At 43.3% G+C, this 15,763-nt stretch overlaps 1 protein-coding gene and 1 non-coding gene across 10 annotated transcripts in view; both read left to right on the top strand.

The window, feature by feature from the left end:
• Positions 1 to 15,763, top strand: part of COMMD1 (copper metabolism domain containing 1) — a 960,866-nt gene that overhangs the window by 422,658 nt on the left and 522,445 nt on the right. Inside the window, exon 1 of one of the 9 annotated variants that reach the window (XM_050753528.1) lies at positions 12,303 to 12,306. The exons of the other annotated variants lie outside the window; for them this stretch is intronic. The gene's annotated coding sequence lies outside the window, so the exon portion shown is untranslated. Of the gene's footprint in view, positions 1 to 12,302; positions 12,307 to 15,763 lie in introns of those variants that run through there. 9 annotated transcript variants of the gene reach the window in all.
• On the top strand, positions 12,665 to 12,771 carry LOC126934605 (U6 spliceosomal RNA). The gene has a single exon (XR_007719057.1). It is a non-coding gene; the product is annotated as a U6 spliceosomal RNA (small nuclear RNA).

Raw genomic sequence — 15,763 nt, 5'->3', positions numbered from 1 at the left:
ACAAACCTAACAAAAACAAGCAATGGGGGAAAGAGTCCCTGTTTAAGAAATGGTGCTGTGAAAATTGGCTAGCCATATGCAGAAAACAGAAACTGGACCTCTTCCTTACACTTTATACAAAAATTAACTCAAGATGGATTAAAGACTTAAATGTAAAACCCAAAACCATAAAAACCCTAGAAGAAAACCTAGGCAATACCATTCAGGACACAGGCATGGGCAAAGACTTCATGATTAAAACATCAAAAGCAGGCCGGGCGCGGTGGCTCAAGCCTGTAATCCCAGCACTTTGGGAGGCCGAGACGGGTGGATCACGAGGTCAGGAGATCGAGACCATCCTGGTGAACATGGTGAAACCCCGTCTCTACTAAAAAATACAAAAAACTAGCCGGGCGAGGTGGCGGCGCCTGTAGTCCCAGCTACTCGGGAGGCTGAGGCAGGAGAATGGCGTGAACCCGGGAGGCGGAGCTTGCAGTGAGCTGAGATCCGGCCACTGCAACTCCAGCCCGGGAGACAGAGCGAGACTCCGTCTCAAAAAAAAAAAAAAAACATCAAAAGCAATTGCAACAGAAGCTAAAATTGACAAAGGAGTCTAATTAAACTAAAGAGGTTCTGCACAACAAAGAAACTATCATCAGAGTGAACAGGCAACCTATAGAATGGGATAAATTTTTGCAATCTACCTATCTGACAAAGGTCCAATATCCAGACTCTACAAGGAACTTAAACAAATTTACAAGAAAAAAACAAACAACCTTATCAAAAAGTAGGCGAAGGATATGAAGAGACACTTCTCAAAAGAAGACATTTATGCAGCCACAAACATGTGAAAAAAAGTTCATCATCACTGGTCATTAGAGAAATGCAAATCAAAACCACAATGAGATGCCATCTCATGCCAGTTAGAATGGTGATTATTAAAAAGTCAGTAAACAAGTGGGAGTTGAGCAATGAGAACACATGGTCACAGGGAGGGGAACATCACACACAGGTTGGAGGGTAGGGAGCAAGGGGAGGGAGAGCATTAAGACAAATACCTAATGCATGCAGGGCTTTAAACCTAGAGGATGGCTTGACAGGTGCAGCAAACCACCATGGCACATGTACACCTATGTAACAAACCTGTACATTCTGTACTTGTATCCCAGAACTTAAAGTAAAATAAAGAAACAAACAAACAAAAAAAAGAGTGATCATACAATTTGTCATCCAAACATTTAGAAAGCAGGTAACACATAACAGGGTCTTTCCCAAACAAAACAGGACTTATGGTTACCTTATATACTTTTTAGAGATAGGGTCTTGTTCTGTCACCCAGACTGGAGTTCAGGGGCACAGTCAGAGCTCACTGCAACCTCCACCTCTTGGGCTCAAGTGATCCTCCCACCTCAGTCTCCTGAGTAAATAGGATTACAGGTGTGCACCACCAAACCTGGATAATTTTTCTTGCTTTTGTAGAGACAGGGTCTTGCCATGTTGTATGGGCTGATCTCAAACTCCCAGGTTTAAGCAATCCCCCCGTCTCAGCTTCCCAAAATGCTGGGATTACAAGCTTGAGCCACTGTACCTGGCCAAGGATGTATTTTTAAGTGAAAAAAGAAGCAAAGTTCAAAAGTTTTTAAGATGGTATTTTCTGTGTAAAAATGAGGAGAACTTTGCTTACATCTGCATAAAGGAACTGCGGAAGCACACTCCAAAGAAACAAGGGAGAGTGGGAAATAGTGGGAAATCTTTTTTTTTTTTCTTTTTTGAGATGGAATCACCCTCTATCACCCAGGCTGGAGTGCGGTGGCACGATCTTGGCTCACTGCAACCTCTTCTTCCTGGGTTCAAGCAATTCTCCTGCCTCAGCCTCCTGAGTAGCTGGGACTACAGGCACCTGCCACCAGTCCGGGCTAATTTTTGTATTTTAGTAGACACAGGGTCTTATCATGTTGGCCAGGCTGGTCTCAAACTCCTGAGCTCAAGCAATCTGAACATCTTGGCCTCCCAAAGTGCTGGGATTACAGGCCTGGTTGGAAATTTATGTATTTTGTTTTAGTTTTATTTTTTGAGACGGAGTCTTGCTCTGTTGCCCAGGCGGGAGTGCAGTGGCATGATCTCGGCTCACTCCAACCTCTGCCTCCCAGGTTCAAGCAATTCTCAGGCCTCAGCCTCCCCAGTAGCTAGGATTACAAGCATGCGCACCACGCCCACCTAAAGTTTGTATTTTTTGTAGAGGCAGGGTTTTACCATGTTGGCCAGACTTGTCTTGAACTCCTGACCTCAAGTGATCCACCCTCCTTGGCCTTCCACAGTGTTGGGATTACAGGCGTGAGCCATCGTGCCTGGCCTTATGTATTTTAGATTGTGAATGTATTATGTTGGATGAAAAAATTAATAGAGAAACTCTACAAAGACAAGATTGAGGGGGATATCAAGGAATGACTGCTTAAAAAATAGCTGAGCATCGTGGTGCACACCTGTAATTCCAGCTACTTGGGAGGCTGAGGCGGGAGGATTGCTTGAGCCAATGAGTTTGAGGCTGCAGTGAGCTATGATAGTGCCTCTGCACTCCAGCCTGGTTGACAGAGCAGGACCTCATCTCTTAAAATGAATAAATAAATAAAAATAAGCAACAAAAAAATGAGTACCAGGATTCCAGTTGGGGTGATAAAAAAATTTCTGGAACTAGATAGTGATGGTTGGACAACACTGTATTTAAAGCCACTAAGTTGTACACTTTAAAATGGCAAACTCTATTTTATGTACATTTTGCCACAATAATAATACTAAAAATAATAATTAAAAATAAGTGCACAAAGGGCCGGTCACCGTGGTTCATACCTGTAATCCCAGCACTTTTAGAGGCCAAGGCAGGCAGATCACCTGAGGCCAGGAGCTCAATACCAGGCTGGCCAACATGGTGAAACTCTGTCTCTGCTAAAAATACAAAAAATTAGCCAGGCCTGGTGGTGCATGCCTGTGATCCCAGCTACTTGGGAGGTTGAGGCATGAGAATCACTTGAGCTTGGGAGGCAGAGGTTGCAGTGAGCAGAGATCACACCATTGACTCCAGCTTGGGCGACAGAGGGACACGCTGCCTCAAAAAACAATAAAAAGTAATAATAAAAATAAGTGCACCAAACATACATACACATACAAAAATATGGTTTTGTTATCTTCAGACAGAAAGAATCTATCCTAGCCTAATCTATTATTTTGTAAATACCTCACTAATAGATTAAGGTGTGTCCACAAATCTCTTAAGAGAGCAGCCAGGTTAAATTAGCTAGTATAGATAAAACTTAGTATTAGAAACATTCACAAGGGCTGGGCACAGTGGTTGATATCTGTAATCCCAGCAGTTTGGGAGGCTGAGGCAGGCAGATGGCTTAAGCCCAGGAGGTCTGAGGCCGCAGTGAGCCACTGCCCTCTAGCCTGGGCAACAAACGGAGAGCCTGCCTTATCCGCCACTCCCCACCCCCCAAAAAAGAAAAAAAAAATCCACAGGTATATGACAAATGTAAACAGAAGTTTCAAGGTTTATATAGAACCTTAAAAAAAAAAAAAAAAGACTATGCAAGAGTCAGAATTTACCAGTTCTATTTGTACAGAAGAGGAAAGAAGTCATCGAAATGGAAATAGATCATGGCTGGGTCTGGTGGCTCACACCTGTAATCTCAGTACTTTGGGAGGCTAAGGCAGGTGGATGACTTGAGGCCAGGAGTTTGAGACCATCCTGGCCAACATGGCGAAACCTCGTCTCTACTAAAAATGTAAAAAACAAAAATAGATCCTGGTAGAAAAAGATAAAATTGTAGGCTATATTTATGTGACAGGATAGTTTTTTGTGATGTTAATTTATTAACTGGAGCAGTGTGGTTTGCTCATTACAGTATTTCTCAGCCCCCACACAACCCCACTTACCCCACTCTACACGGGTCCCTTGTGTCCAGGTCTTTTGTAATTCCCTTCCTAGGAATTTTGTAAGAGGGAAAGCCAATAGCCGCTTAAAGCCAAGTGCTCTTCTGCTCTTTTGCGGAAGTGTAAAACCAGTGGGGAAAGGGAGGGAAGAAAGAGAGAGGTATCTGCCTGGGAGACGAATGGAGTGGGAGTGGGGAAGACAAGGAAGGGTCTTGGATCTCATGAACTTTATTATTATTTTGGGGGCCCAGGGAGGGGTAAAGACTTTAGAGAGGATTGGGGTGTTTAGGACCTCATGGTGTTCTGCTTGGGCAAAAAAGCCTACACCCCACGGAGTAGAGTACTATTGAGTGGTAGGGACCACGTGGCCTGAGGCTGGGAGTTTTGGGCATTACAAGCTAGAAATGTGAGCTCTTCTCCTGGTACCCCAGGTACCACATAAGGTGCCCTCGACAGTGATTACTAAATTCCTGTCACTTTAGTTGGATGGGAGCCCAAATTTGGGAATAAAAGTAATATTTTCTATTTTATGTATGTGCTAATATTCATACTCAATATATTTGTTTCCTATAAATACCTTTTTGGAAATTTGATTGTAATAGGCAGAATAATGGCCTCCCAAAGAGGTTCCTAGAATATGTAGATATGCTACTTTACATGGTATTATAAATAAAGTTTCGGTGCCACAAAAGAAATAGCACTCGAATATAAAATTTTATTTTTAATTCTCAGCAAGGCAATGTACTTCTACAGAAGGGTGCACCCTTACAGATGGAGCAATGGTGAGCGCACACTTGGACAAGGGAGAGGAAGGGGTTCTTATCCCTGATGCACGTGGTGGCCCCTGCTGCTGTGTTGTTCCCCTATTGGCTAGGGTTAGACAGCACAGGCTAAACTAATTCCGACTGGCTAATTTAAAGAGAGTGACGGGGTGAGTGGATTGGTGGGAAAAATGGTTATGGCAGAAGAGGAAATTGGAACGAGTCAGGGTGGAGAATGAGTCAGGGCGGAGCAGGTAATCAGAATGAGTCAGGGTGGAGCAGGTAATCCAAAAAGGTTGCTTTATGAGGAAGTTAAGTTTAAAAGTAGAAAGCAAAGAATTGAAAATACTGACATATCAATTCTTCGAAGAGATATTTAGAACTCATATCTAACAATGGTAAAGAGATTTTACAGACGGGTTTAAGAACCTTAGTGGTCTTAATGGGGAGATATGGTTCAAAGGGTACAAAGCTGCAGTTATATGGGATGATAAATCTAGAGATCTAATATACAGCATGAAGACTGTAGTAAATAATATTGTATACTGGAAGGCTGGTAAGCGATAGATTTTAGGTGACCTTACCACACACACACACACACAAAGGTAGGTATGTGAGATGACGAATATGTTCATCAGCTTGACTACTGTAATCTTTTTTATTATGTATATGTATATCGAAACATCATGTTGTACATCATAAATACATGCAATAAAAATAAATATTAACGGCTGGGTGTGGTGGCTCATCCTGGCACTTTGGGAGGCTGAGTGGGGAGGATCACTTGAGCTCAGGAAGTTCAAGACCAGCCTGGGCAACACAGCAAAATCTTGTCTCTACCAAAATTTTTAACAATTAGCTGGGTGTGTGCCTGTAGTCCCAGCTATTCTGAAGGTTGAGGTGGAAGGAATGCTTGAGAGCCCAGGAAATCGAGGCTGCAGTCAACTATGATGGTGCCATTACACTCCAGCCTAGACAACAGAGCCAGACCCTGCCTTTCCGCAATCCCCCTCAACCCGCCAAATATATATATAAACAAAGGCTGGGCACGGTGGCTTATGCCCGTAATCCCAGCACTTTGGGAGGCAGAGGCGAGTGGATCATCTGAGGTCAGGAGCTCAAGACCAGCCTGGCCAACATGGGGAAACCCCGTCTCTACTGAAAATACAAAAAAATTAGCCGGGCGCGGTGGTGTGTGCACCTGCAATCCCAGCTGCTCTGGAGGCTGAGGCACAAGAAACGCTTGAACCCAGGAGGTGGAGGTTGCAGTGAGCTGAGATCGCACGATTGCACTCCAGTCTGGGTAACAAGGTGAGACTCTGTCTCAAAAAACAAAAACAAAGCAAAATAATAAGTAAGAGCAGTGGGCTTAAGCCTGTAGTTCCAGCTACTTGAGAGGCTGAAGCAGGAGGATCCCTTGAGCCCAGGAGTTTGAGACTAACCTGGGAACATAATGAGACTCATCTCTAAAACAAAAAAAATTAAAATTAATAAATAAAGGCAAGTATGTGTCTGTGGATTCATATGTATATGATTCATATATGTGCGGATTCATATATACATATATCTATATATATATACACATATATATATGAATTCAAGATGGGGAGGGGATTATCCTATATCATTCCAGTAAGAATAATTTAATAACAAGGGTTTTGTTTGTTTGTTTGTTTTAAGATAGGGTCTTGTTCTGTTGCCCAGGCTGGAGTTCAGTGGCATGATCTTGGCTCACTGCAACCTCCGCCTCTCGGGTTCAAGTGATTCTCCTGCCTCAGCTTCCCAAGTAGCTTGGACTACAGGTGTGTGCCACCACACCCAGCAAATTTTTCTATTTTTAGTAGAGATGGGGTTTCACCATGTTGGCCAGGCTGGTCTTGAACTCCTGAACTCAAGTAATCCACCCGCCTCCGCCTCCCACAGTACTGGGATTACAGGTGTGAGCCACCACACCTGGCCATAACAAGGGTTTTTAAAAGTGGGCGAATTAAGTTACAGTGGAGATCGGAGAGATGTGATGTATAATAAGAAGGACTCAAGGCTGGCTTTGAAGATAGGGGAAGAGACCATGAGCTAGGGAGTGTGAGGGCCTGAGAAGCTGGGAAAGAAAGAAGCTGAGAGCCTCCAGAAAGGAACACAGCCCTACCAACATCTTGATTTTAGTCCAGTGAGACTAAAATCAGACTTCTAACCTACATGACTATATGAGAGTAAATTTATCCAGGCTTGCGAGGTCTGAGGAAAACAAGAAGAAGAAAAAAGTAAATTTGTTTGTTGTTAGCCACTAAGGTTATAGTAATTTGTTACAGCAGCAATAGATCACGGGCACATGGTTATGGAGCCAATTCCTTTCTACTTTCTTGTCTCTGCTTACTAGAAACGTCTTTACCTGCAATTTGGTTTTCATTAGAAGGATAGTAGCGTATATAAATGGCTACTCCCACTGCAAAATAAGAACATATTCTGGTTTGTAAATCATCCTTGGGAGGTTTTGGTTAACACGTTTCAGTCCCTTAAGTCTGAGCATGGTGTTATTTCTGGAAATTGTAAGATGCCACTCAGGTAATGGGAATGTACCAAATTGAATTTCTGACCCTGCCAGGTGGGACGTTGACCTGTCTTGTGAAGATCAGCTAGCTGGTTCGTTCTACCTTCAGCAATGACATTTTCTACTTGCGAATACCAAATGCCAGACGAACACATGTAAAGGATATTAACAATACAAGCCAGAAAAATGGTAAGGGCCAAATAAAACTGCAGAGTAAAAGCTATTCAGAGAAATTTGAAGGAGAGCTCCCAAAGTCTTCTGTTAGGACCTGAGGAGTTTGCAAGGGAAGGAGGACTTGAATTAGGCGTTTACACGAGTAAAACACCAGAGGCAAATGCAGTTAAAGCAGAAGAGATTAATAAAAGATTGGAAGGGCAGATTGAAATTATCTCCTGTGGGAATGTGATGGTTGACGAATTTGGATTGGGCAACCAGGAGCTAACAAAGGTTTTAGGGAAGGATCACGATGAAAACAGTTTGGGGAGATATTCACCTAAATCTATGGGGTTACAGTTTTGTGAACTAGGCTAGCACTTAAATACAGTCTGAATTCAAACATGAAATGCAAAAAGACAACAGGGATTATCTGGGGGAATGAAAGACATACTTTCGGTCTTTATTGCTCAAACTGTGTCATGGCTAGATATTCCTCTCAATTTGTGTTGAATAGATAGGATTTCTGTCACATTACAGTGTGAAGAGCATGACAGCAAACAGTGCCCTCTGAAAAGGAAAATCTTTTAGCTTGAGTCTATTTATTTTATTTATTTATTTATTTATTTTTTGAGACAGAGTCTCACTTTGTCACCCAGGCTGGAATGCAATGGCGTGATCTCAGCTTACTACAACTGCCACCTCCCAGGTTCAAGCAATTCTCCTGCCTCAGCCTCCTGAGTGGCTGGGACTACAGGAGTGCACCACCACATCTGGCTAATTTTTGTATTTTTAGTAGAGACAGGATTTTGCCATGTTGGCCAGGCTGGTCTCGAACTCCTGACCTCAGGTGATCCACCCACCTCGGCCTCCCAAAGTGCTGGGATTACAGGCGTGAGCCACCGCACCCGGAATTTTTTTTTTTTTTAATTTAAATTTAAAGGTTAAGGATGCGCTGTGACATAGTCTCAGGAGGTTCTGATGACCTGTGCTGAGCCAATTTTAAAAGGAGCTCAAATTCTGAGGCCTGCAGGTTTACTTATTCCAGTGCTTCAGAGGCTAAAGTCCCTCTGGATTCTTAGCTGCACAAAAATATATCTTTTGAAATTGAGCAAATTTGTAGAAAAATCTTGTGCTGAGTGGTAGTCTCTAAATTATTTACGACTCCAAATTTTCTGCCAGTCTTGATTGTGGTCTGACCACAGATTTTATTTTATCTACTCGTTATTTATTTATTTATTTTTTTTGGAGATGGAGTTTCACTCTTGTTGCCCAGGCTGGAGTGCAATGGTGCAATCTCGGCTCACTGCAACCTCCGCCTCCCAGGTTCAAGTGATTCTCCTGCCTCAGCCTCCCGAGTAGCTGGGATTATAGGCATGTGCTACCACACCCAGCTAATTTTTTTTTTTTTTTTTGAGACAGAATTTCGCTCTGTTGCCCAGGCTGGAGTGCAGTGGCGCCATCTCGGCTCATTGCAAGCTCTACCTACCGGTTCACTCCATTCTCCTGCCTCAGCCTCCCGAGTAGCTGGGACTACAGGCGCCCGCCACCTCGCCCAGCTAGTTTTTTTGTATTTTTAGTAGAGACGGGGTTTCACCATGTTAGCCAGGATGGTCTCGATCTCCTGACCTCGTGATCCGCCTGCCTCAGCCTCCCAAAGTGCTGGGATTACAGGCGTAAGCCACCGTGCCCGGCCAAAAATTTTTTTTTTTTTTTTTTTTGAGACGGAGTCTCAGTCTATCACCAGGCTGGAGTGCAGTGGCACCATCTTGGCTTACTGCAACCTCCGCCTCCCGGGTTCAAGCGATTCTCCTGCCTCAGCCTCCTGAGTAGCTGGGACTACAGGGGCATACCACTACACCCAGCTAATTTTTGTATTTTTGGTAGAGATAGGGTTTTGGGCAGGATGGTCTCGATCTCCTGACCTCCTGATCTGCCTGCCTCAGCCTCCCAAAGTGCTGGGATTACAGGCGTAAGCCACCATGCCCGGCCAGCTAATTTTTGTATTATTAGTAGAGATAGGATTTCACCATGTTGGCCAGGCTGGTGTCGAACTCCTGACCTCAGATGATCCACCACCTCTACCTCCCAAAGTGTTGGGATTACAGGCATGAGCTACGGTGCCCGACCAAAATTTATATGTATTAAGATACTACATATACTTAAAAAAAAATAGGTATGTAGTGTCCCACATAGCTGAGGCACCACAGTTTGCTTAGTTATCCCTTATTGTAGGCTGTTTGTTTGTTGGTTCATTCATTCATCCATTCGTGGTAAAACTACCCAGGCTTTGTGCTCATTCTCAGCATGTGGACATAGAAGTTATAGCTCTTGCTCTCAAGGAATATATAGTCTAGGAGAGACAGATGTGGAAAACAAGTATAGTACAGTTATATATAATCGAGATGAACCTCAGTGTTCCAGGAATATCTACCATGCCCCAGTTCTTCCTGAGATATTACACATTCCCCACCTCACTGACAGTGGCAGTGAGCCCGGGACTAGGTTCCTTTCCCAGGGGGCTGTGAGCATCAAGGCTATGGGGAGGAGCGCTGGCACTGTTAGGCAGAGGCTGCATTTGACACTTTTGGAGGGTAACCAAGGGTGATGGTGCGGAATCTCCTATGACCAGGGGTCTCCTAGTGCACTGACGCTGCTGCAACTCAGGGGCAGCTGGAATTTGGCTGACTAGTGAATAGGCGCTGAGTTCTGAGATGGAGGTTCTAGTAATCCCCTAGGCCAGCCTCCAATCAGCTGTGAAGGTGGTGGGGAGAAAAGGAGGCCAGATCACTCCAGGCCCGAACAGGGCTGTCAAGGGCAACAGGAGATACGGTATGGTAGGCATGATAGGTATCTTCTGGGTGGCTGAGTGATGAATAGTTGGAGGTGGGAATGAAGATGAATTTTGGTATTTTCTTAGAATGAAAGACAGCTGAGAATCTACATATATAGGGTTGCCTAAAATACAAGACACTTGGTTATATTTGAATTCCAGGTAAATAACAAATAAATTTTTTAGGCTGGTGCAGTGGCTCATGCCTGTAATCCCAGCACTTTGGGAGGCGAGACGGGTGGATCACTTGAGGTCAGGAGTTTAAAACCACCATGTGGCCAACATGGTGAAACCTTGTCTCTACTAAAAATACAAAAATCAGTTGTGTTTGGTGGTGCACGCCTATAATCCCAGCTACTTGTGAGGCTGAGGCACAAATATTGCTCGAACCTGGGAGGTAGAAGCTGCAGTGAGCTGAGATCATGCTACTGCACTCCAGTCTGGGCAAAATAGTGAGACTCTGTCTCAAACAACAACACAACAAATATACAAAAACCAAATAATTATTTCAATATACTTATGTCTCAAATATTGCAATTGATATAGGGTTGCTGAATCTGGCATTCTTATTTAGATGCAGACAGGAAGATAGCAAAAAGGCATGTTGTGGACGTGGGGGTGAGTGAATAAGGAGGGAACTTAGTTCTGAAGAAGTAACCTTGAACAGGAGTACCCCATTTTATTTTTATTTGTTTTTTTGAGATAGGATCTTGTTCTGTTACCTGGGCTGAAGTGCAGTGGCACGATCATGGCTCTCTGCAGCCACAACCTCCTGGGTTTAAGCAGTCCTCCTAACTTCAGCCTCCCTAGTAGCTGGGACTATAGGCATGTGCCACCATGCCCAGCTAATTTTTTATTTTATTTTTTTTGACACAGGTTCTCACTCTGTCACCTAGGCTGGAGTGCAGTGGCGAGATTTTGTCTCACTGCAGTGCTGACCTCCTGGGCTCAAGGGATCCTCCTGCCTCAGCTCCCCAAGTAGCTGGGACTACAGACATACACCATCACACCCAGCTATTTTTGTATTTTGGTAGAGACAGGTTTTCACCATGTTGCCCAAGGTCTTTAAAATAGAAGAGATGGGACTGGGCATGGTGGCTCATGCCTGTAATCCCAGCACTTTGGGAGGCTGAGGTGGGTAAATCACCTGATGTCAGGAGTTCAAGACCAGCCTGGCCAACATGGTGAAACTCCGTCTCTACTAAACATACAAAAATTAGCTGGGTGTGGTGGCAAGTGCCTGTAATCCCAGTTACCGGGGAGGCTGAGGCAGGAGAATAAGTTGAACCTGGGAGGCGAAGGTAGCAGTGAGCTGAGAGTGAGCCATTGCACTCCAGCCTGGGTGACAAGAGCGAAATTTCACCTCGAAAAAAAGAAGAAGAAAATATTATATATTTAATAGCATTGTATGGTACCCACTGTTTTTTCATTTTACAATATGTCCTGAATATTTTCTGGGTCACTCACCAGTCTACTGATATCTTAATGGCTACATGTTACATTGATGCACTGAAATTAAAAAAAATCCTTTATAGAATAGTTGTTTCTTCTTCATGGAGTTTTAAGATACAAATTAATCACACAATACTTAGAGGTGATCTATATTTACTAAAACCCCATTTTAAAAAAAAAATTCAAAAGCAGTATTTTGAAAAATAGGATAAAATAATCTTATTGCCCTAACACGATTAATCCTCCGGCAATGTAGCGCTCTCTCTCTCTCTCTCTCTGTGTGTGTGTGTGTGTCTATGTGTCTGTGTGTGTGTGTTTGTATTTAGGTTAGATCTAGTTGCTAATGCAGTTGAATTATGTTACCTGGATACCTCTTGGAGAACCTGAGGTCATTTTGGCCTGATGCATTAATATTTAACAAGCCTGTGATTGATGGATTGATGCTAGCAAAATTAATTCAATCCACCTAGGTTTCTATCTGTTGGTAAAACAGCAAGGCCATCCAGGGGTCAGAAAACAAGGGCTTCTGGGAGGAAACAATTGAAAGTGGTTGTGACCTCTAGAATCTGGAACTGGGTACCAGCTCCTCCATTGACCTTCTTTCACCTTTGTTCTCAGAAAAATGTCTCTTGATTGGCTGCTGATGGGTGGGGCTGCCTCCATCCCTCATCTTTATAACTAAAGTCTTGAACACTCAGTAAATTAATAGACTGGCAGAGAAAACCCCTTTTTAGTTAGGCAGTACTGTAGTTTGAAAACTCTGGTCTGAGACACGGTGTTCAGTATGCATTGCAGATCATTAGTGTATCAGATATATGGATTGACTGAATATTCTGCCGAATTGACTAAATTGGTCTGTCATTCCCCAGTGACGTGGGGCCACTGTTCGTCTCTCACCTCTTCACCTTTGGGTTCTGTTAAAGGAGGGTATCCTGGCAGCATTCCCCATGCCACAGATGGGTGGGTCTGCAATCCATGGATCTCTTTTTGTCGTAAAAAACATCAGCTCTGGTGCTCGCTTTGGCAGCACATATACTAAAATTGGAACGATGCAAAGAAGATTAGCATGGCCCCTGCACAAGGATGACATGCAAATTCATGAAGCGTTCCGTATTTTTCCAATTAGAAACAACTGGCCGGGCGCGATGGTTCACGCCTATAATCCTAACACTTTGGAAGGCCGAGACGGGTGGATCACTTGAGGCCAGGAGTTCAAGACTACCCTGGCCAACATGGTGAAACCCCTACCTCTTCTTAAAATACAAAAAAAAAAGAAATAGCCAGGCTTGGTGGTGGGTGCCTGTAATCCCAGCTACTCAGGAGGCTGAGGCAGGAGGATCACACCACTGCACTCCAGCCTGGGCAACAGAGGGAGACTCCATCTAAAAAGAAAAAAATTAGAAACAAACAAGCCATATCAACTCTGGGATGTGGGCCACACCTTAATTGACATCAGCCACATTATTTCGTTCCCATAAAGATGGTTCAGAACAGAGATATTGGCCAGGCATGGTGGCTTATACCTGTAATCCTATCACTTTGTGGGGCCAAGGCGGGTAGATGACTTGAGCCTAGGAGTTCAAGATCAGCCCGGGCAATGTGGTGAAACCCTGTCTCTAATAAAAATACAAAATATTAGCCAGGTGTAGTGGCGTGTACCTGTATTCCCAAATACTTGGGAGGCTGAAGTGGGAGGATCACTTGAGCTTGAGGAGGTGGAGGTTGCAGTGAGCTGAGATCGTGCCACTGCACTCCATCCTGGGTGACAGAGTGAGACCTTGTCTCAGAGAAAAAAAAAAAAAAGTATTCTTGGAAAAGCTAACATGAGAAAGTCTTAATGGGAGAGGACACGTGTAAATGTAGTCAATCAGTAATCCTTCTACAGTATTTGATATGTCTAATCCTTACTAAAATATCATGAACCAATTGTAAATCTACATTTTAAGAAAGATTTGGAGAGCTCAGAGAAGTCAGAATGATTGAACAGGTGCTATATTGGTATATGAGAGAAGGTTAAAGGTTGGTGCTGTTCCGCCGGTAAAAGGGAAGGCTGGGAGCCAGGGGTGGGGGTGGTGGGGGTTGCAGGGGGGCGGGTGGTGGTCACAAATAACTTTAAGCATTTGGAAGGTTAAAATAGGGCGCCTTCAAGAATTTGGAAGGTTAAAATAAAATAAAAAAACAAGTAAAACTTTTTGTTTGTTTTTTAGAGACAGGGTTTCACTGTGTTGCCCAGGCTGGAATGCAGTGGCTATTCACAGGCATGGTCATAGAGCACAGCCCCAAATTCCTGGGCCCAAGCAACCCTCCTGCCTTAGCCTTCCAAAGCTTTTGCTGGGATTAAAGGTGTGAGCCACTGGGCTCAGCCTAATGTTATGAATTTCTTGGGTTTCTTTTCAGAGATAGCCTATCGATATACAAGCAAATATATATATAATTTTTCTTCCCCTCTCCTCCTACCCACTACCTCCCACTTGTATTTTACACAATTGCTTGCCTTTTACACTTTCCAATATATCAAGGCAATTTTCCCTGTCAGTGTAAATATCTTCCTTTTAAAGGACTGACCGGTATTCCATTGTATAGTGGAGCATAATTTATTTCACTGGCCTCCTTCTGATGAACATGTGAGTCTAACCATTTGTTAATACAAAAATATTGCAATTAATATTCTTGAAGACACATCATTTTCCACACATGTATATATTAATAGGATATATATCTAGTTACAATGTTGAGTCAAAGGGTATGTCTATATGTCATTTAAAAAATGATTTGTTTTACATTGTGGTAAAAAAACATGTATCACAAAATTTACTATCTTAACCATTTTTATATGTACAGTTCAGTATTAAGTGCACTATAATTGCAGATGTACATATATCATTTTGACAAACATTGCCAAATTGCCTTCCATGGCAACTGTACCTATTTATCTGTTTACTAACATCATGTGAGAGAGGGCCCCTCATGTAGATAGTACTGAAAAGTAGAGCACCTGTGATTAACTAGGAGGTGATATAGCAGAGAAGAAGAGACACAACTTCTGGAATCTAATCCTAGATCTGATGATGACCAGCTGTGTGTACTCTTGAGTATTACTTTAATTCTCTCAGGTTTAGTTTTTACCTAACCTCATAGAGTTGTCAAGTTCTTGCCTATTCACAATAGTCAAGAAAGAAATGGAAGCAAACCAAATGTCCATCTGTGGATGAATGGATAAACAAAATGTGGTATGTGCATGCAATGGAATGTTATTTAGCCTGAAAAAAGAGAAGCAGCCTGGGCGAGGTGGCTCACACCTGTAATCCTAGCACTTTGAGGGGCAGAGGTGGGAGGATTGCTTGAGGCAAGAGTTCAAGACCAACCTGGCCCACATGGTAAGATGCTGTCTCTATTAAAAAAAAAAAAAAAAATTAGGCTGGGCTCAGTGGTTCACGCCTGTAAATCCCAGCACTTTGGGAGGCTGAGGCAGGTGGATCACTTGAGGTCAGGAGTTTGAGACCAGCCTGGCCAACATGGTGAAACCCCTGTCTCAACTAAAAATACAAAAATTAGCCAGGCGTGGTGGCACGCACCTGTAATCCCATCTCCTTGGGAGGCTGAGGCAGGAGAATCACTTGATCCTGGGAGGCAGAAGTTGCAGTGAGCCTAGATTGCACCACTGCGCTCTAGCCTGGGCGACAGAGCCAGATTCCATCTCAAAAAAAAAAAAAAAAAAAAAAAAAAAGGCAGACCTTAAACATGTCCTTATGTGGGGATTTAAAGAAATAAAATTAAGCCTGACATAGGGAGACCCCCATCTCTAAACAAACAAACAAACAAAATATTACCCAGGTGTGGTGGTGTGTGCCTGTACTCCTAGGGTAAGGCAGGAGGATTGCTTGAGCCCAAAAGTTCAAGGCTTCAGTGAGCTATGATTGCCCCATTGCACTTCAACCTGGATGACAGAGCAAGACCCTATCTCTAAACAAAAATAAAATAAAAAATAAAAAGAATATGTATTTGCTGATAAGCACAGGCATAAAGAAACTCTGGAAAGTTACATAAGAACAAGTAATAAAGGCTAGTTATTGGTGATGAGTTATTGGTGATTGGAGACATGGATGAGAG

Source organism: Macaca thibetana, chromosome 13 (genome assembly GCF_024542745.1).
Source record: "Macaca thibetana thibetana isolate TM-01 chromosome 13, ASM2454274v1, whole genome shotgun sequence".
NCBI lineage: Eukaryota > Metazoa > Chordata > Mammalia > Primates > Cercopithecidae > Macaca > Macaca thibetana.
Note: the sequence above shows the minus strand (reverse complement) of the source record. Positions and strands in the feature narration are given on the sequence as shown.